The sequence below is a fragment of the Wasmannia auropunctata genome, unplaced genomic scaffold (assembly GCF_000956235.1).
Source record: "Wasmannia auropunctata unplaced genomic scaffold, wasmannia.A_1.0 LD336067.1, whole genome shotgun sequence".
NCBI lineage: Eukaryota > Metazoa > Arthropoda > Insecta > Hymenoptera > Formicidae > Wasmannia > Wasmannia auropunctata.
In genome coordinates, this window is record NW_012026823.1 from 556664 (window position 1) to 578255 (window position 21592).

The 21592-nt window shown below is 39.6% G+C and overlaps 1 protein-coding gene and 1 long non-coding RNA gene across 2 annotated transcripts in view; one reads left to right on the top strand and one right to left on the bottom strand.

Moving 5' to 3' along the window:
* LOC105450240 (plexin-A4) overlaps window positions 1–21592 on the bottom strand; it is a 77298-nt gene that overhangs the window by 41970 nt on the left and 13736 nt on the right. The gene's annotated exons all lie outside the window — the stretch shown is intronic.
* On the top strand, window positions 1437–6057 carry LOC105450239. The gene is made up of 3 exons (XR_974440.1): window positions 1437–1562; window positions 1639–1810; window positions 5821–6057. It is a non-coding gene; the product is annotated as an uncharacterized LOC105450239 (long non-coding RNA).

Sequence of the window (21592 nt, forward strand, 5' to 3'; positions counted from 1 at the left end):
CACACACACACACGCGCGCGCACGCACGCACACGCACACAGAGTCTTCCTTTTATTAAAATACAGAAACGTTAGAAAAAATCCAGATGACCCAGAGAATAAATGATAAAAGTACAACAATCTCTTTCTTTTTTTCTGCTCTCACCACTTAGTCAATTTTTAATTCAACTGCAAACATATTCATGCAATTTTACACATTTACAAGCACTTGAAAGAATCGTAATTTTTTTGAAGTAGTTATAGAAACGCAACGATGGCAGTGTTAAGTGTCTACCCTTTTGTTTGTTACCATTCATTTGCCGCCCATTTCTGAATAAAAGTAACTCTTTCATGTACAACAGCAATTTCCCATTTGGTCACTATCGTCCACGGTTTACATTTATTTACTTATAGCTCTCGAGATCTCATGCCGGTGTACATAACGGCCTCTTCTGCTCTCTGCTCTTCCGATCATTGCGGAACGGAGTGCAATCTCTAGCACGCGGCTAATTAATCGTATATTGCGAAGCGGCAATACGGTACTCGGCCCGTTAATATTGTGCACGAACATCCTCTCTTTTTCTCTCTCTCTCTCTTTCTCGTCTCGTTTAAAGTGTCGTTGCCGCCGCAAAAGTCGTGCCAGCAACATCGCCAGGTTGCGAAGCGCTAATACCGCTAATCGAGGCGATTTGTCGCTCGTTCTCGTGTATATGATCTCGCAAGAGGAGCCGCGCGATTACGCTATAGCGCACCGCGCAGATTTATTGGCCGTGGATGAGAGAGACCGATCCGATCGCCCGATGACGAAGGAGAAAGAAAGAGACCGAGAAACGACGAACGCCCGCCGTATACACCTCCTCCGCCGTCTTAAAGGGTTCGTCCTCGTCCCGCGGCAGCCGGGCGAACCGGTTCCGCGCTGCCGCTGGAATTCCAAGCTTTCGCTCGAAAGCGAATTCCCCCGATAAAAAGGGAATCGCGCGCGCCGCGCGGTGAGGTCGTCTCTCGTATATACTAGGGTACCACACGTACGGGCTTACCCGTGCGTGCCGATGCTACAATCGGTCGGCTATTTTTGGCGACACCACCGACACGGCGTCGATGCCCGAGCCGCGAGTCGCAAGGCCGAGGCTTCTCGCGCGCGCTTCACGCACGTGAGAACGCGCGCCTCGCGAGGGTGGTGATGTGAGCACGTATGCGGTGATTAACAGTCCTATATCTTTCACAAAAACGTTCCCTCTTTTTTTTTTACAACGTCTCTTTAAATTCGTTTTATATAGGTACGAGATATGTTATGCGCAGAGAATGTACCATTCAAAAACTGACAATGACAGAATTCTTAACTTTATTTATAGTATAATAGAAAAAAGATTAGATCTTTCCGTCTCCCTTTCGTGTATGTGCGCGCATGTGCATGCAGAGTGCGAATTTATCAAATCATCAGTAGTACACCTCACTTCAAGTTAACGATAATTATTCTTATCAAATGGAAAATATTTGATTCAATTTCATTTGCTATATGAAAAGTGCACTCACGCATACATATTATAGCGATAAAACATTTTACAATTTTGATTCGTCTCCGAAGTAAGTATAACAAAATTGATTTCACAAAATAAAACGACTTAACATTAAAGTTTCAAACGTTATATTCATTTGACAGATATCCGCACAGATAAAATTATGGCGTATGAATGAGACAAATATACATTAATAATGCTCTAATTATTCTAATTGTTGAGCACATAATATTCATGCCGTAAATACGATATCGTTGGATATCGATCATTGGAATATTTGATAAGTGGAACTCTCATTGTCCGTAATGTTTTCGGGTACGTAACCAATTTGTAATCCGCTTTGCGGCTCGAAATAATTGTTACGCCGATTCACGAATATTTTTGCAAGTGCGCAACCACACCGTAGAATTTTCACTTCGTTACAACGCATCTCTCCTCCCCCCCCCTCTCTCTCTCTCTTTCTCTCTCATTCACTCACTCTTTTCGCCTCGGCGTTTCCAATTACGGCAGGTTTTTCGTAAACGGGCGGATAACGGCGGAACAGTCGATAGCGCTAGCGATGTAAATTTCAGCTGCGGGCGGCCCGAGAGGCTTTTAAGTTGCAAATAGATCCGAAAAAGGTAATTTGGCACGGGGAAATCGTTTCGAGACATCGCCCGGTGCATTTTGTAAAGTGATGCACCGCGCGACCCGCGCGGCCGGCGGGCGCGAACGCAATGACGCGCCGAGTTAACGGGAGGTCAGCTCCGCATCCCCGGTTTAATTAAATTTCGTTCGGATTTTTAGAATTACCTCACGCGTCCGACAAGTCACACTCTCGCGAGAGTGACGTGATTGTCGCTACAACGATACAGCGGTATGCGTGCGTGCGTGCGTGAGTGCGTGCATGCGTGCATACGTTTCGTTGTAATGAGATAACATCGAGATAAAAACTCATGTAATGCATTTACATGAGTTACTACATTTTCTCGCTTCTGTTGACCGCCGATCTAATACGTAGTCCCGATATAACGATACGAGGCAATCCTGTTAAGCAGCCCACTTTTTCAAATTTCTCGGAGAGCTAGCTGCGTTTAGTTTGTGTGTAACTGTGTTTTTTAAATTTTGATATATTAAAATATTATTCCTATAACACTGCGCGCGCGAATCATCGTTTTAATCGTGTCACTCGTTCTATTTTCGCGCAACACATTTATAACGCCTCGTAAGAGTCTGACAATCAACTTTTTTTTTAATTTTGTAATTTTGTATGATTCAAATCTAAACGATACTACCAGTCTGCATATCTGTGATGTATTATGATAATCTGTAACCGCGATATGTAGTTATCATTCATTTTTAAAGCATTTTAGGCATAATTTCTGTTTTTATTACTCTAATTAATATTTTTTTGTCTATATTCGTGTTTTTAATATTTTTCTATGTTACATTAAACTGCAGCCACGCTTATTATTACGTCGAAATACTGTAATCCCGTTCGTATTACTTTACATTAGCCCGTATCCCGTAATGCGATCATCCCTCGTGCGACATGGCGCTCATTCAATTTGTTTAATTATAGCCATTATCCATTTTGATAGAAGAAAAAAGTTAATTTAATCGGGAATTGGTCAACCAAATCATAATAGACTTCATAAACAACGGCATCGGAATCGATAGCTTTACCTCCCCCCCCCCCCGGGATCCTGAGTTAATTAAATCTCGCTTCGATTTTTCGAATTACTACGCGCCGTATGCGACGAACCGTGTGCACGCGCGTCCCGCTGCTTTAATGGAATGACACGATTTTCACGGGTGGCTTTCATTTAGCGTGGCGCACTCGGCAGCTGCTTTTATGCACATTCTCGCATCGCGAGCCGATCTCATTTTTAACGACGTCATTATGCGGATTTATAACGTTAACATTTGATTACCCGCCATTAGCGTCCCGCAACGAAGTTTCTTCGGCGAAAAATTTTTAACGACAATTTTGCCAACGATTTTGCTGCTCCGGGGCAAATCCGTATTTGCTCTCAGTCGTAAGACACATCAGAACGGCATTGTATAAGTATTATCGGTGGCGAGACGGTATTTTTTTTAATGCCGTCGTTCGAATTAGCGTCGGCCGCATTTTAAATGCCGCCCTAATTATGGAGCTGTTTAACATTAAACGCATTAACATGTTTTGACGAATTAACCAACATTAGCTTCATTTATTTTATAGAAACAGCAATTCGAAAACAAAATACGAGCGTTTATAATTACTTATCTATTTTTGTAAAATGTAATATGTGTCACGATTTCTCACTATTAAAGAGCTCTTTGAAATGTTCTACTTTTTTAACGACATCTTAGAAGACTTTTTTCACGGTTTTTTTTTTACTAGGTCGTTGAAGCAATGTGACAGAGGAATCTGAGTCGCGTGATTCCTGAGAATCGCGTTTTCTATACATGTATAATTGTTGGTCGCAGAAGTAAGTTTTCACGTTAGCCGCATAAACGAAGTTTCTAACGATTAAACGATTAAACGATGAAAGTGGATCGTAAAAGCGCGACTCGCCGTTGCTTGCGCGACTTTAGAGTTCCTGTACATGCCGATATACGGTATATAATCAATGGACAGCGCTGTCGCGCGAAGTTATCGCTGTCCTAAAATCGCTCGTAAAAAAAAAGTTACGTTTGATCAAAATAGACTTACTCTAAAGCCGTATTTTGACAGTCTGCCGATGGCCACGATAACTGCGTCATATTTCGAGAAATGACTGCAAAGTGCACAGTAACATGATATTTACATACACGTGCATGTGCGCGCGCGCGCATACATCGCGACGCGCACAAAGCAACAATATAAATTTCATGAGTGTTTCATAAATACAAACCCCGTGAATATTTGATACGCACGCCGGCACACAATGCAGTTTATAACGCGATATTCGCGTTTGAACGCGACACGCGCGCAAAAGAGGACACGCGAATTAAAGCAACGTTTCGCGGATCGCCCGACGGAAATTATTTTCGATTATCCCGACCGCTGACATCTGACACGATCGGGCAAATACTCATAATGACATTCTTTTTCGGAATCAACAATTCTGTAATTAAACTTTGATTTTATATATATATATATAAATTATCGATTGAAAATTCACCTGCAGGATAATAATTTAATTGGCATTAAAATCGATTTTTTCGAGCATAGAGCACCCAGCCTTGTTTTTGAAAATCTGGAAAAACCAATTTTAAAAATCGACCAATAAAATAATCCAAATTTAACGACATTGACTCCTGAAATGGAATCACATTTCGATCGATCGGATATGCAACGTTCGCTTAAATTAAAAAAAAAAGGAACCATCCACGTGAGACGGCTCTGCCGTTCGTCACTGTTGGTTTGTATAGGTTCGTGAAAGCGCGTGCGGCGCGGCGTGAAAGTACGTCCTCGCCGAGTTTGGACAAAATGTGCCGTGTAGTATTACAGGTCGGCGGGTACATGCACGACCGACTCTCGACATATTTTTTTCGCTCCCCTGCTTCCCCCGCAACCCTCCGTTTCAACTCCCCCTCGTCATTTCGGCGCACCGCGAACCGGTACTTATATGTCCACGTGCGCGTGATACACTCGGCGCGATCGAAAATACGGCGAATGTGGAAATCGACATACGTTTTCGCGATGAAAACGAACGTCTCTGTTGAATTTTCGGGTCGTAGCGCTCCAGTCTGCCGGAAAAAGCGGAATCATTGTGCTCTAATATCCTCAACCATCCATTTTGCACCTGAATTTTGTGACAACAGTTGTGATTGTTAATTGATGATCACTGTTGCACTACATTCCGTCATTTCTGAAATCTTTGCAATAATTTATAATTAAAGTTTCTTTTAGAATTTTTTATAATATTTATAAGAAATTTGCTATATCAATATAAAATCTTTTAAATAATTAAAAATGTAAAAGCTCATCAAAATTATATCAAAGATTCGCATAAACTTAAGATAAAATAAGATAAAGCTTTATTATCTGTTTATGAAGATTAAATTATAAATCAGCTTTATTATCAATCGTTTATAACATTATAATAATTATAACCGTTAGAATTTAAAAAAAACTCGACTTCACGTGCGTTAAAGAATTTTACAATTATTGATTTTCCCAATTATTAACTAATCATTGCATTTGCATTTACGTTATTTCATTTCACTATACTTCTAGTTGTAAATCTCGTGGTTTTATCGCGATATATTGTCTATTACGGACTTTCAGATGTACGCTTTCGCATCTCACTACACATGTATTACAAACCGTTGTACGAAAAATGGCAGATGATAAAGCGCTACAATTCACCTTCCAGCACGTTATTGCATCGATATTTCTGCGAAAATATTGCAGCTTCGAGATGATCGACATAATTCTGCTGCAGAGGAAAGCGTGCCGCTTTCGTCCGGTAGCATCCGTCTTCCATTTAACGCGTCCATTTAACTGCTGACACTTTACACATCGGCACTCAGGTGTCAAATAGATGGTTGTTCTATATAACGGGAACCAGAACGTCAATTTTTGCTACATTGAGATGAAAAATATATATCAGAAAAATGTAATTCTTGAAATGTTTATATGTATAAATAAGACTCTCTCAGTTATTGCTTGCTTTTCTTGTAGTAACAGAGCGAGCGCTGAACAAACAACCAATGTTATTCCCAGTCAATGTATTTTCCCTTTTATATAACTATAAATATTTAGAATATCTTTAGAAGTTGATAGCATAATCATTAATAATTAATAAATATGTAATGGCGGAGTAGTAAAAAATAATCTTTTTTTTTTTTATAGAAAAAGCATTGAAACTCTATTTCTCGATTTTTATGCAGAATGTTCTGTAAGATGAATATTTTTCATGTATAAATTACTGATCTTGTATGCATAAGTTATCTGTATCTAAAAAAAAAATCTACAAAAAGCGTAACAGTTTGTATAATTTTGCTGTAGTAATATATATTATTTATTTTACACGTGCAGTATTCTCACATAGCGAATGCGGTCAAAGTTTGAGTAACCCGGTCTCGGGATGTTGATAAAACATCTTAACGCAGCACAAGAATGAATTATATAAAAGTATACTTCTCCATTACAGCGTAGATGTCGCAACTCCGAGAAACTAACAAGAAACTTCCAAGGATATTACATTTAAGTTCTTAATGTACTCAATTTTATATATCAGATAAATATCAGTCCTTCTCTCTCTCTCTCTCTCTCTCTCTCTCTCTCTCTCTCTCTCTCTCTCTCTCTCGCTCGGACTAAACATTTCAAGTAGCTATAAATTAGATCGAACATCGTATCGTTGATGCCACTATCCGGATAATTCAAATTTTATCGATATTGGGTTATATTGCATGTCTAGTACACGTAAGATATTCTTTTCAATATTGCAGATAGATAATATCGTAGCTAAAATGTATAATACCGAAACGTGTGTATTGTAAACATCCTCACTTTTATTTTCCATACTTTATAAATGATAAAATACAAAGATGAAACTGGTTTATTTATTTATAGACAATAAGAGCAACGGAACGATGCAACAATCCTATACCATTAAATCCTATAGCGCATGTGGACCAATTAAAAAATACGCGTTCGGAAAGTTTCATTTCAAAATTACTACATTAATCGAACATTTTATTTAGGATACTGAACTGAATGTAGTAACAATATTTAACGATCGATAGACCATCTGTAAAAAAAAATTCTCAATATCTCAACATAGCCTTAAGGTGCCTATCTCCTGTCAGTGCTGCATCTTTTTAATATCCAAGCGAATGCGCCCCGTTCGCGGAGCCATTTATCGAAAGCTGCGGATCTCCAAGAGAAAACGGAACGTCATGTAACATTTACCGCGAATGCTCGTCGAGCGATTCACTCGACGTAATCCGCTAAATCTTTCAGGCGTGTTCGCCAGCTAAGCCCGATAAGGGCCCGCGGTTCTCACGACGAATTCTTGCTGTTCGTCTCTCGTAGGGAGGCTCGTGCGCCGAATAATGCATCGGCTGGGTCACTTTAACGGAACTATGGAACTAAATGGGCTACAACATTAGAGCGCAAGGTGCCGAAAGATCGTTACTGGACGAATATTTTATATATGTATTTTTCACTCCAAATTTCTAGTTTCTTATTTATTTCTTATTTATTTTAGACCAAAAATCGTGCACGCAGATTAAATTTAAATTCAATTAAAATGGTCTAATGACAGTCATATTTAGATTATGATATTAGAAACGTTTCTTTTTTGTCATATACGTCAAAACAAATGAGAATAATTCTTCTTTATCAATAATACTTCGTTATCAATTCTTGCCTATAAAATAAATTTGTAACTTCTTTAGTACTACTCTTTTGTATTAAACATAACGTAATCTTTCGCCCGAAACATAACATAAATTTTACACTTATTCTTCGAATACATAATTATATTCCTATCGCTAGGATATCAAATTATGATACATAAACCTTTCAAAGCGATTGTTTCATCTCGTTTATCCGGAATAATAAGAAACACTGGCGACCGTTAAAAAAAGCCACGGGAATGTGCGCGCGCGGTCAGGCGCCGCACCAGCGAGCATTGAGCAACCGTTCGTCTTTTCTCAGCGTTTCTCATGTGTTTTCCCGGCTCCCGCAGCGATTTCCTTGAGACACTTTCCGACCGATTTTCCAACTCGGCGCCGGCGACCGACTCGCCGACGTTTATACGCGCATTGACGCGCATTCTGCCTTTCGATCCGCTTTCGTTTGCACGACTCTCAAGGCCTCGACCGCCGCGCGCCGGTTTTTCCACGCTTAACACTCCACTGTGAGATGACAGATTACAAACGCGTCAGTTTATCTGCAATCGATGTCAATCGCGTTTGCCAAGGGCTGTATCACGTGAATGAGCACAAGTGCGCCCACCGTCGTTATACACGCGGAATATCACCGCGATCGGAATATATTGCGGTTTAATTATTATTATAGGCAAGCCGCCTATGACGCTAATTAAAATTTATTACATCGTAAAAGTTATCCAGATGACGTATTCAGCTGAAGTCCAAGAGTTCTAATTTTTATGTTATTTTTATTGTTCTTGTTATTTATAAATAAATAAAAAATAAATTACTAAACACCAGTTTGTTTCAATCAATTTCTATATAATACAATGATGTTAATCATTTGATTAATTAAACCTTTATTTAAAATGCATGCCTATAATCTTTGGGCAGACAAATCTTTGAAAACATCTACACTATTTGTTTTTCGTTTTTTTCCGACAATCAATTCACGTATTCCAATCTTCTTCCAATTTTAAATCAAACAACATTTAATTTCAAACTCTCTACAGTATTTGATATATTGTAATATTTCTCATTTCATGTCATTTTTCTTTCTTTTGAATCTTGACAATCCTTTATTACGAATACGATCGCATATTCGAGGATCAAAATAACAAACAGATTTTTTTTACATATTGTTTCGTTGTTTTATTGTACATGAATAAGCCGGAAATTTTCAAACAATTTTTTTTGACGAACTATTCTTATGACGTGCACGTTGATGATGGGTAATGGAGAAAATTAAGGGACGATTTTCAATGGCATCGTTGAGGCACTATCACCAGTGGAACTGTTAATAATAGTGCTGTATATGTGATAGCGCAGTGACATTAGTATTCTACGTCTATATCCTGCCAGTTGGTACAACGACCCGATCGAGCTGAATAGCCGCATCGTAGACGCGTTTAATGGGAGCTGCGGGATGTGACGCGGTGCCGAGACAGAAAAATTAGATTATTCATGAAATTGACTATTTGAAGAGCATCTCGCGATATACAAAGCGACCCTCGTCAGCGTGCGATTATAAGAAAAAATTGCTACGGTAATGTAATTGTTCGCGACACAAATGGAGGTGTCACCGACGCACAGTAGATAATTTAATGTATAACAAAATCGATAACTTATCACCGCTATAGCTAGGCGTCGCTGGCGCGAACGAGCAGATTAAAAAAAAAAGCGCAACCGCATTTTTAATCCATTTCGCCATAATTGCGAACTTCGTTACGGAGAAACACTATATTCTTATGAATAATGTATCAGTCATAATGCAAGAGTATTAAGTTTCGCGAGATAAATCAGAATACAAGTTGCGGAGTACTGTAATTAAGTCTTCGTCACGGTTAAGTTTCTAATTCTCCCTAGTCAAGCATTTTGACGTTTTTCTATTGTCGGTTCACAATTTCTAAAACTAGCATTTCTCTGTTTCGATTAAATCAATTTCTGTTCAGGTTATTTCTAATTCATTGTTAGTCAAATTCGTCGATATTTAGTTGAGTTGTTATCCTGAATATATTTGAGATTCCGATACGATCGTTATAGTAAATTTTCCAATTTGCGGAAAAACTTTCGAGATTAATCCACGCAATAAAGCTCCAGTTCTATCTTAAGTGACTCAAAAACTCGCTATTAGAATCGAGAGATCGAGATTACTGTCATCCACCGTTTTTCGGAGAGAAGAGTCTTATTATTCCTTCTGACAAATCGGGGCGAGACGGGCTAACACGTGGAATCGGATTTAGTGAGAAAATCGACTTTCGGCGAGTGGTCAGACTCGCTCCCGCCGGCGGGTTTGCCGCAGCTGATCTGATCTCCCACCTCCTCCATTCCTCCATCTCTGCCCGTACCCCCAACGTGTTACTCAGCCGCCTCTACAGCAAGCAACGGCAAATTGGACCTGCCCGGCTCGCTGTTGTTGTATTCACAGTTGGTACGAGACTGACGTACGATCTCTCACGGGGAAACCGCGTGGGTGGAGCCGGTTGTGTTCCTTATTTTTACCCACTGCGCGCTGCCCGCTGGAATTGTACTCCGCGCTCCGGAGTTTCCGCTGCTACAGCATATACGAGAGACGCACTATATCCACGTGTATGCGCGTATGTACACGTACGTGTTTGTACACACAGTCGAACGCAATAGCGTATACGTTTGCTGGGTGGAAATGCTCTTATCATGCCTTCAAATTTTTCTTCCACTTTTATCTTCAACCCGTCCGCTGTTGTACTACCACTAGACGAGCGGTAAACTGCAGAGAGTGATCCGTAACAGGTTTGCACGCGAAACGTTAGAGGAGCGGAAAATCAGTAACGTCAAGTAAATCGAGAACATTAATTTTTTAATACTCAAAATAATAAATTATTAATAATATTAATTATTATCATTGCAAACGGAAATCTCTTTTTCTTTTCTTGATATTCGTTTTTACTTTTCGCTGTAAAATAAAATTCTTGTCTTTAAAAACATCCAGCATGTTTATTATTTTATTTTATTCTATTTTTTTAATTTATTAGATCTATGCCATTCTTTAGTTAGGATCTAATCATCCCTCCTCTGCACTTGGGTGATCAAATCCGAGCTTATGCACTGCCCGTATAATTTCCTCATCACATGCGCAGCTTTCGAGATATCGGCATGCCGCGTATAGTTCTCATTCAACTGTGACTATAATCACAGACTATTCCGCAGAAACGACGTGGAAATGAAATCATCTTTGTAAGCTCGATCGCGATCGATTTTCCAGCCAGAGTTAAAATTGAATTGTGCGTCAATGTGAGCAGGCAACGTGGGTTAAAAGAAGATGGCAGGCTCGGAAGGGAGAAGAGGGAAGGTGGTGCGGCGACGAGAGGCCGGCCGAAGGCATTGTAGCGCTAACTAACTGGCTGCTCGGCCGTCTTCTTCGCGTGCGTTCGTTCCGTCGTGTCCGGCGTTTCGGTTGACCCGGTCTAACCCTCACGACGTCTATCCGCGTCGAATCCTCTACATGGCGCGGCGGCGGACGAGGTGGTTTATCGGCCGGAACGGTTCTCACAGGGCACTGGACTCACAGCACTCCACGGTGCGCCTGAACCTGACCTAAGCCAACCGAGTGACGACCGATCGCCGCCAGGAACGCCAACAATGCCAGGCTTTGCCCGGCGTTGATGCCTGCTGCGAAAGAGGCTCGCGTTTATTGTCGGTATAGGTTCGATGGAACGTTAAAGAGGTAAGCATGAGTTAACTCGTGTAATTTTAATTAATCCCCTAACGGCGGCCACCAGTCGTTTGGAATACGAATTGGCTATTGATTGAACGCGAGATATGTACCAATTCCCACTTAGTTTCACTCAGTTTAGATAATTCCAACTTTTGTATGTATACCTTCAGAAATTAACAGCTTTATCAAGTTTAGCTAATTCCAGCTATACTCTATTTTATTTTATAATTAATTTGGAGCTTTTAAATATTAGGACAGAGAGAGAGAGAGAGAAAGAGAGAGAGAGAATCGTCTATATTCAAATCTTTCCAACTAATATACATTTTTTTACTCAACGCTGAAATCGTGAATAACTCAATTAAACATGTATTGATACTCCAGAATTCGTCAGGCACTAAATTAGTGGATGAAGCACCGAGACGAAAGACCCGTTAATGAGGACTCTTATCGAACGTGAAATGTATAAACGAGAATCATAAGGATAACCAAGGGTCAGGAGAGGTCAATCGAAATGATTTCTGTGCACTAGATGGTAGAGGGAACTGAGAAACTAGAAGAAATTAAGAATCAGCTATAGAGTTTAGTTGCAACGTCATTACGCGGATGTTGACGTCGCTTTGAATTAACTATTCATAGATCGTTATTGCGTGCAACATTCACCACTTTGCATGATCGACGAGAATTTTGTAATTCGCAATTAAGCCGGGAGAAAGGATTGTAATTTGCGAACCACGTCATTGCATCAACGCTGTCTCTAGCTTGTTTAACATTTATATAATCTGTTAAATGGTCAAAGTATATACAGGTCGCAGATGACTATAATTGCAGAACCATTTCTCTCAAGAATCCTGATTAAATTAATCGACCGTAACATAATTTCTCTCGCACGAGTAATCACTCTTACTACTTTATCTTACAAATTATTAAAACAACGTAAACGCAGTTCTCCCCAAAAATAGTTTGTTACTAAAATATTGTACTTATTCTCGCTTAAATTGTCCTTTAGATATATATCTTTCGCTATTCTTCAAAGACGCAAAATATTTTTTCTTTACATATCTACTGAGAGAAAAATATAGTTGGAACAACCATAATTTAACTATAATTTATAATGAATTTCGGGGATAACTATAAAATTATAATTAATTTAACCATGCAAATTATAGCTGTTTTAACAATGCATCGTGACTAATATTATTATTTTTTCGTTTACTTATTTTTTAGTTACTATTACAATATAAATAGCAAGCAAATGTTAAGACAATAATTATATTTACTATAATTAAAGTGGCATTTACTACATAAAAATATTTATTTCATTTGCCATATATATCTTGATATTTTACTACATTAATATTTGAAATTATTATAATTTATAATCAAATTTTTTCATATTTGACAGAACTATATACATATAAGGTTGTTATTACCAACATTATAGTAATAATAACTATAAAAATAGTGATCTTAACCATAATTTTTTTACCATGCAATTATAATCACAAATACAAAATATTTTTTTCTTATTAGTGTAAACTTTACTTCACGTTTACTAGCAATTTATAAATCCCATTTAATTTCAAAATCTGTCTCCATCCTGTCTTCTATGCATAAACTTGTTCCTCATTATCTGACTATCGGTACAAAAAAAATTGGATGGATATTGCGCGTGTAGTGGTCGCGATAAAATTGAAGGGAAACGCGGAAAAACTCGGCGTTTCCATTTAGCGCGTTCCATAAATTCCGGAAGGTTAGCCACCAGCGTGATATGCAAGCAAGAAATAAAATTGATCTTAAAAGCGGGAAAGCGGAGGCCATCACGTAAAGGCTAGAAGACGACGGTTACCTTTGGACGGTTGGAATATTGATTTCCTAAAATAATATTTCGACACGGGCAAGCTTCGTTAAATCCAATCGCGTAAACGATATTGACGGTAAAAAGAATAGCGGAGATAAATCAAAGAAATTAATTGCTTTTATATCTATCGATTGCTGATTACTGTTAGAAAATGATATAAAATAAGCCTCGTAAACGACTAAATTTTTCCTTGTCGTTAATTTTAAAAAATTATTAATATTATTTAACATCGTAAAAAATATTTGAAAATTATATTAACAGAATTAATTTTAATCAGTTTGTTTTATCTTTTCAAATTTTCCATTTTTAATTCAATTTCGCTCGAGTCAAATAATTAATTTTAAACTAATAGTAAACAATAAACAAATATTTGTTTTTAATCGTATATTTAAATTGTATATACATATTCTTGTCATATTACACAAATAATTAAATGTATTTATTTATTAATAAATAGGTAATGAAGATATCAGCGTCCCTCTCTTTCTCTCACTCTATCAAATAGATATATGTGGAGTACACTCTGTGCGTAAATGTTCATAATGTTACTCTTAGAAAATTTATTTGCCATTAAATATTATATTATCAACATAAATTCCATAATTCATGCGCGTATTAAATGCATGTGCGCACAATCAATTAATTACATCGTTATTACCGATTGGATCAATTTCAAAAACGAAATGCGTTCGTGTGCAAGGTAATGCGATTTCATCGTAATATAAAAAGGATAGTGATATACGTTTATCAAGGGATCGGTTGTGATCGAGGTTGGCTTCGTTCGAGAAGGAAAGAAAGAAAGAAAGAGGGAGAGAACTGTCGTCCTTTTTTCGCGACCTCGGCGACGATGAAGCACACTCTCTCCATGCGCTAGGTGGTATAAGGTACTTTGGCGGTTAGACAAACCGCCGAGGTGGCGCGTCGCAAATCGCCCGGCAAGATCCCCCAGGTGGAACGATGTCGCAAATCTTGGCTCGAGAGAAGTAGGTATACCGTCGCGCGCGCGCGCGCGGGGTTAAGATCGACTCGGATTACGTAACGATCAGCTGGGAAGTTACTACGCTGATTTATTTACGGGCGTAATCTCCGGCGACGATGAAGCATCAGTCTAGTCCGTCCGGGGTTCGCATTAATACCGGTTCAGTCATCGTAAATTCCGCATGTTTTCAGTTAGACGAATGTAGTTGCAGGGCGACTTAAGCCCCCGACCTCTACTCGCCTCAATCGCCGCACTATTCCGTTTCGTGTTACGTTACCGGAGTTACTGGTCGATTCGAGAGAGTGGATCAGCCAATAATGGGAGAGACTCTCGTTTTAACGCGAGGGAGGAAGCATCCTCTATCCCAGAAAATATCCTCCACGCGAGAGGAATAAATTTCTTCGATATGGCCCGTGTGGGAAAAGCAAAAGTGCAGTTGACCTACGACCGTGATGAGAATTATAATCGTTCGAACGAAATGTTATACAGGGGTCATATACTATAAATCGTGCACCTCCTCATATAATTTATCGTTTTCCTGCTTTTAGAATCGATTTCTTCTTCGTGAAAAACTGTTTAATATATATGTTATATATCCATAATTAAAATTAATAACAAAAACATTTAATCAGGTAAGTTAAAAAGAATAATTTTAAATTTAATCACTTAAAAATTAGCCACTGCTTCAGGTATCCATTTGTGATTAATATAAAATGGTATTGTATCGATATACATAAAATTAAATTTCTATATTAAAATTGTGTTTTCTCGGCGAGCGAGAGATGATAAATAAACACGCATAAAATCGCTCCATAAATAATAGAGCGAAATAATGGGAAATTTTCACAATTTTTCAAGCTAATCACTTGCAGCTCATAATTCATCATCAACTAGAAAGTTCATGTGCCCGGTGTGGAAAAATAGCGCTACTTACATCACGAATGGCGAAATGCGGCGGGCAGAAATCTCGAAAAAAAGCCGGTAGACCGACACTTGACAATGGTTCACAAGAAACAAGGGTGGTTTTATGCCTCCGCCTGGAATTCGCGACGGCAGCCTGCCACGCAGGATTTCCCCCGTGTCACCGGGTTACTGTACTCTTTCCCCGATAACGAAAGCAAGAAGTTTCGCTTAACTTGCGCGTCGCGCGGAAATTCTCCCGTCGGAATATGGCCGCGCGGCTTAACTGCGGGCGCGGCCTCGCAACAACGAAACTTTCGACGTGCCGAGAAGAAAACGTTTTCTGCGAAGCGCTCGCTACGCGGCGGCCTAAACAAGACAAGAGTTCTCGCCGTCTCGTAATTTATCACCGAGACTAACTCGTTCTCGCTATAGCGTTCCACGAGTTTCGCGTTCTCAAACATGGATCATAATGCCGTGTAAAGTTAAAATTTTAAGCAATAAAGCGGGATTCTATTCCAATAAAATACATGTCATCAGAAAATAAGAATGTGTAGGACTTGTAGTCCTAAAAAGCAAAGATGAATGAAGTAATGAACGGAGGAAGGAAGAGAGTAAATAAAATTATTATTTATAATCGTCTATACATATATATATATATATATATATATATATATATATTGCGGTCCAAATTACCGTAAAAGAATAGATATAACGTATATACCTTTATGTTACTTTAAAGTTGGATTATGTTATAGAAGACAAGTCGGCTCTCTTTGAACAGTTCTCGTCTTGCATCTCGCTGAAATCTCGTATCCGTTTCGTATCGAATATATAAAGAGACGTTTCGCATACGTTTCGCGAATAAAGAGTCGTCGCGCGGCCGTTTTCTCTCGGATAAAGAGATATCGCATCCGTTTTTCGAATAAAGAGATATCACGCGGATATCTCCGCCGAGGCGAGCTAGGCGGTTTGCGTCGTCTCGCTTCCAATAAGCCGGCATCGTAAGCGAACTCCACAATATTACCTCGCGGAGCAATAACCGCGACTGCAAGTCGCAACTTAAAGCGGTTATAATGGGAAACAGAAACTCTCGTAGCTGTCAACCTCACCTTTTTCATTTCCAACTTGCTCGCCGCGCCGCGATATTTATTCCTCGGGTCGGGGCGAGATGCCGGCGGATATAGGGGACGGGGGGGGGGGCGATAGCCGGAAAAAGCAGCGTGCGATGCGACGCGTCCCAGACACAATTTCCGCCTTGGTTTTCGAGCGCTCGCGGAAACTTATTTTCTAATGCCGTCCACCCTTAAGCCCGTCCCTGTACCCCCCTCCCCTCCACCCTCCCCCATTCTCATCGCTCTCTACGTGCCTTTCCGACACGTTAATTATCCCGCCCATAACGCGCATGGACGGCGAATGTTGTGAAAAGCTTATTAGCTCTTGGAAATTCATCGACACAACACGTAGGAAATTTCGTGACACAAAGCGCACATGTCTCCTTCCATGCGAAATAGATTGCGCGATCAGCAAGCAAATTTTGCCGTCTTATTCGCCAAGGAAAAAGATTATAATATATAAAGCCATGGACCTAAGAATCTATGGACGGAGCGTAGAGTGAATTCATAGGCAAGGGGGTGGTGAAATATGTGGTAAGGGGAGCGAGAGCGCTCTTTCTTTTTATCCGCTTATCGTCTCTTTCTACAAGAAGACCCCATCGGGTCTTCTTGGGCAACGAAATTAACCGAAGATACTCGAACGACGTTTTCAGCTTTTTGTTAATTTTGCGCCAATTTTTACGCAATGCCGATCTGTATAACTTCGGGCTGTACGGCAATCGGACTGATCCGAAAAAGAAAAGCGACGCGCAGATCGAACTGGAAGATATATTACATTCCGTACTTTAAGGTTAGCAAATATCTAGTCTTTCGGGAATCATCGGGTATACAGCGGAAACACCCGACGGAGTCCTATCCGAGACACCCCCCTTACCGCGGATTAAACACCCGAATTGCCTTGCGCTCCATCCATAGATTTTTAGATCCATGTATAAAACGCATTATTAAAAAATATCAAATATTTTATTGAAGCACCATCATACTTCACTTGACTTCGCGTTGTAACAAATAAGTTAGTGATGATAATAAAACTCTCCACAGCCCACTCCCTTTATTATTGACGTTATTGCGCGCACGCGTTTGTGCCAGCGCCCGCCGCCACCGCCGCCGCCGCCGGTCGGAAACGGGAATATGACAGACGTGAAACACATTCGGTCTCTCCTTTCCCGGTTCTCGTCTCGTTCATAATTTCTCCTGGGCGGCCCCTGGGAACGTGGGCATGCGGGAATCCATCCGCGGGTCCGAGCAGGATTAACGACCGGGAGGAGGGGGGAGGAAGACGGAGGGAGATGGAGAGACAGAGACAAAGAGAGAATAAGGACCGGCGGTATCGCGGCTGGAATATTTGCGGAACCCGCCCGAGAACGAATAATATATGTAATTCGCCATCCCGGGTCTCCCCGCTTTTGGAAATTCTCAACAACCGTGGAACGTCGTTGCCACAATTCCGGCTTGCGCATTCGCGTCACCTCTCCCGCACTTCCGCTCCTCGTTTCAGCATACCTACGTTCTCGTTTCGGTGCTCAACGGATCCCGTCGCATCGAATTCGATTTCTTTCATATTGGTTTTTATTTCGAAGTGAAATAATGGACACCAGAATAAAAAAAAAAAAGGAAAGATCGTAAGAGAAAAAACAGTAAAAAATAGATAAGAGAAGAAATGTTTTAAATTATAAATAATTATAATAAATATGTAGAATATTGCTGTATTCAAATATGTAAGTATATATTAAATTACATTTTACCTAAGTAATATTTTACTTTGCTGCAATGTATGCAGAATGTGATTATATAAGCTGGCGAAAATTTATTATATTAATTTGACCTCGTGATTAAATTTAGTTTAAATCTATATCATCCTCTCATGTCAGCTTTACGCTCCTAAAAACCTGTGAATTACTAATGTTATCGGTGATCAGTGTCGGAAATCAGTGGACTAAAACACGCGGAGCGAATAGAATGGGATAGAAATCCTCTCGTTTCCTTTATCAAATCAATCCGAAAATAATTGCGATAATTTCATCATTTCCCGATTTTATTATCATACAAACGATATTTTTTTCCGACTCGCGAGGAACAATTTCCCTAAATAAGTCATCAGCCTGTCAGAAGCCAAACATATACCAAGTACAGACAATAGAAAACTGCTGGAAGAAATCAGACGAGTTCGAAGATACCCCGAAGACAAACATCGTCGCGAGAGTTCTTCTGATTTTCGATTATTTGGGGAGAAGAACGATCTACCTCTGTGCAACGAAGTCTGACAACTCCGTGCGATCAGTGCGGCAATATTCCAGTTGTTCTTTTTCAATATATCTCAATCGTAAAACTCGACCTGGAAGCGCAAGAGAAAACCGGGGATTGAATTTAATAAGAGAAAATACAATAAAAAATTGAATAAAAAAAAACGTCTTCGTACTTTGCATTTTAACATTAAAGTTTATAGTGTCAGATTCAAACTTTACATACTTAATATAGAAGTCTCGGAGGATAAAATCTCTAATTCTAAAATAAGATAAATTTTTACTTATGTGAGTGAATACATTCTCCGTAAGTGTGTGTGTTCTCCGTTTAAAAAACATTTTAATTATTAAACGTTTCGATATCTTATTACGAAGATTCGAAATAGCTATCTTCTAAAAAAGTAAAAAGCAATGAAGCTTATCGTTTTAGATGTAATTTTCAATCTCGAGGATTGTCTCTTCCCGAAGATCTTCTAGACACGCATCTCAGGAAAGTATCCTTCCAAGTATCCTTCCAAGTATCCGAAATTGAGAAATCGGGAATCATTATCGAGTAGAACCGACTCGAGCTCGAGCGGAAACAAAAGGGAGGCAACGGCATAAGCGGGAGTGTCAAATTGAGATTCCCTCGCGACGGGGGGTGGCCAGAGCGGGAGGTAAGGTGCGAACGAAAAAAAGAGCGAGATAGATAGAAAACCGTAGAGAAATGGAGGCGTCTGGTTCGACATTGTGTGCCGAGTGCACGGATATTTCGAAAATTCGATAAATCTCGCCCCACCCCCCGCCCCTCGCTCTCCTTTTCACCACCTCCTTCTCCTCTTCTATCTCCCAGTCTCGCCACACACATCGATCGCCGAGCGAGCGATGAAATTTCCTCGTCGTCCCAATCTCTCGTTATTCCCGAGGCGTTCTGGGCCGGGACCCGATATACCCCAAGCTTTCCTCCGCCTCGAAAGCTTCTATCGCCACTCCCGCCCTACTGATCTAGCCTGAATCCACATTCTGCCCTCTTTGTCCCGTATGTTTCTCTCCGCATCTATTGCCTACCACTTATTTCGCTTCCTCTGATTTCTGCGAGTTCGATCATAGAACACGATTTCGACCTCCGTAAAAAGGGCCAACCAAAAAAATCAACGTGTTTCGATTCTCTCTCTCTTTCTGTCTCTTTCGAAATAGTTAATAGACGCGATACAATGGATGGTTATAACATGAAAGACAAGATGAGAATGGAGGTTTATAGAATAGTTTTATAGATTTCAGATATTTAGACCACAATAGCTATATATGATAAATCTAACGTGAGATGACAGATAATGATTAGGTAAGCGTTGCTATTCATTCCAGATAACATTGATAAAAGTATCTAAAATAGAGATTGGAGAAATGACAAATCAGTACATGGACATAAAGTTTATTTAATGTTAAAAATATCAATGTTACTCCAACGCTATTTCGGTTTTAAAGCGGCCAGAAACTGAAGATTTAAAGCGATATAAAACGCATTTTGAATCAATGTGCGAAAAAGAATATTTTTACGCATTTTTCTCCCATATGAATTAATGATTAACTCCGTTATCTCAATATCATTTGTCGATTGCCATTTAAGTCTCTCTATTATTATTCGCTGTCATTTAATTGATTTATCTATTCTTTTGACTGTGAACAGCTGCGTGTATTGTTGCGTAATCGAATCAGCAACATCCGTAAATAAGTTTTTAATTAACTTGCGGAGCTGTATTTCTAGTAGCGCGCGCGCGCGCGTGCACGGGGTAAATGTTTACGATGCTTATGTAACTTATAATAAAAGGCGGCGGAGGGGAAGTAATATTATCCGTGAATAAACGTCCGAGGAGCACCATATGGCGGAAGATACTCTTTCCGACAAGACTTCGCAAAAGCGTGTTAATAATTCGTGGCGTGGAAACACAACGTGCTCGACCGGAACCCGGTAGTCGATCGATCGCCGCTGTACCGAACTAATGCTCGCGGCTGTGTCTGTCGACTCTCACCCTAATCGCGAGGCCGATTAATTCCGCTGTTATGTCGCACTTAATTTCGTATCTTTCAACGCTGCAGCAGCAGCAACGGCTCTCGCGCACTGACCGCAATATCACGCGTGACGAACTTGATAAACAATTACGTTCTAAATTAGATTCAAAATAAGATAAAATGCTAGAATATTGATTTAATTAATAACAGAAATTATATTGATTAGATACATCAGAATAGTATTTCCAGGTTTATATCAACCATATAGATATACATACTGTTTCTTTGACGACCTCGTATACACACTGGGATCTCGGGGACCCCATCTATATTTATTACTGTAACTCTAGTAAAAATGGACATATTTCAATTAATTTTTTTTCAATCAATAGAGAATCGAGACCAAGGAACAAGCCCATAATGTTTAAAAATCGATATTCGACACGAATTAAGGAGCTCCAAGATATACGGGTTCAAAGAAAAGGGAAAGTTAAAAAACGCGAAAAAATCTCGATTTAGCACCTTTTTTCAAAAAATCATATCTCTTTTGTTTATAGACCGATTTGAAAAATCCTTGAAAATTCTGAAAGGACATACTTGAAATAGTAACAAAAAAATTTGGCGATTCAATATTTTAATTTCTTAACAAAACTGCAAGCAGTCTCGGGGTATCCATGCTCACTTCAACTGTTCACTGCTCGGTTGTTGAGCGACATAATTGCCGCGCGTCAACACGTCTTCCTGAGGAGATCCCAAATTTTTTTTACGTCAATATCCCAAATCCCTCCTCTTCCAATTTCAGAAATGTCAAACCGAGAAAGTTTCGCTGGGGTCCCGGGGACCCAGTGTGTACTGTGTATATCTAGGGTTAAATTTATTGCATTAAACTAAATCGAAAGTCTGTTTAATTAATGATATTAAAGCTGTTCTAATATCTTTTGCAGAAATTTAATATGCAGAATTTTTCAATCTATCATAAGTTTCAGTAT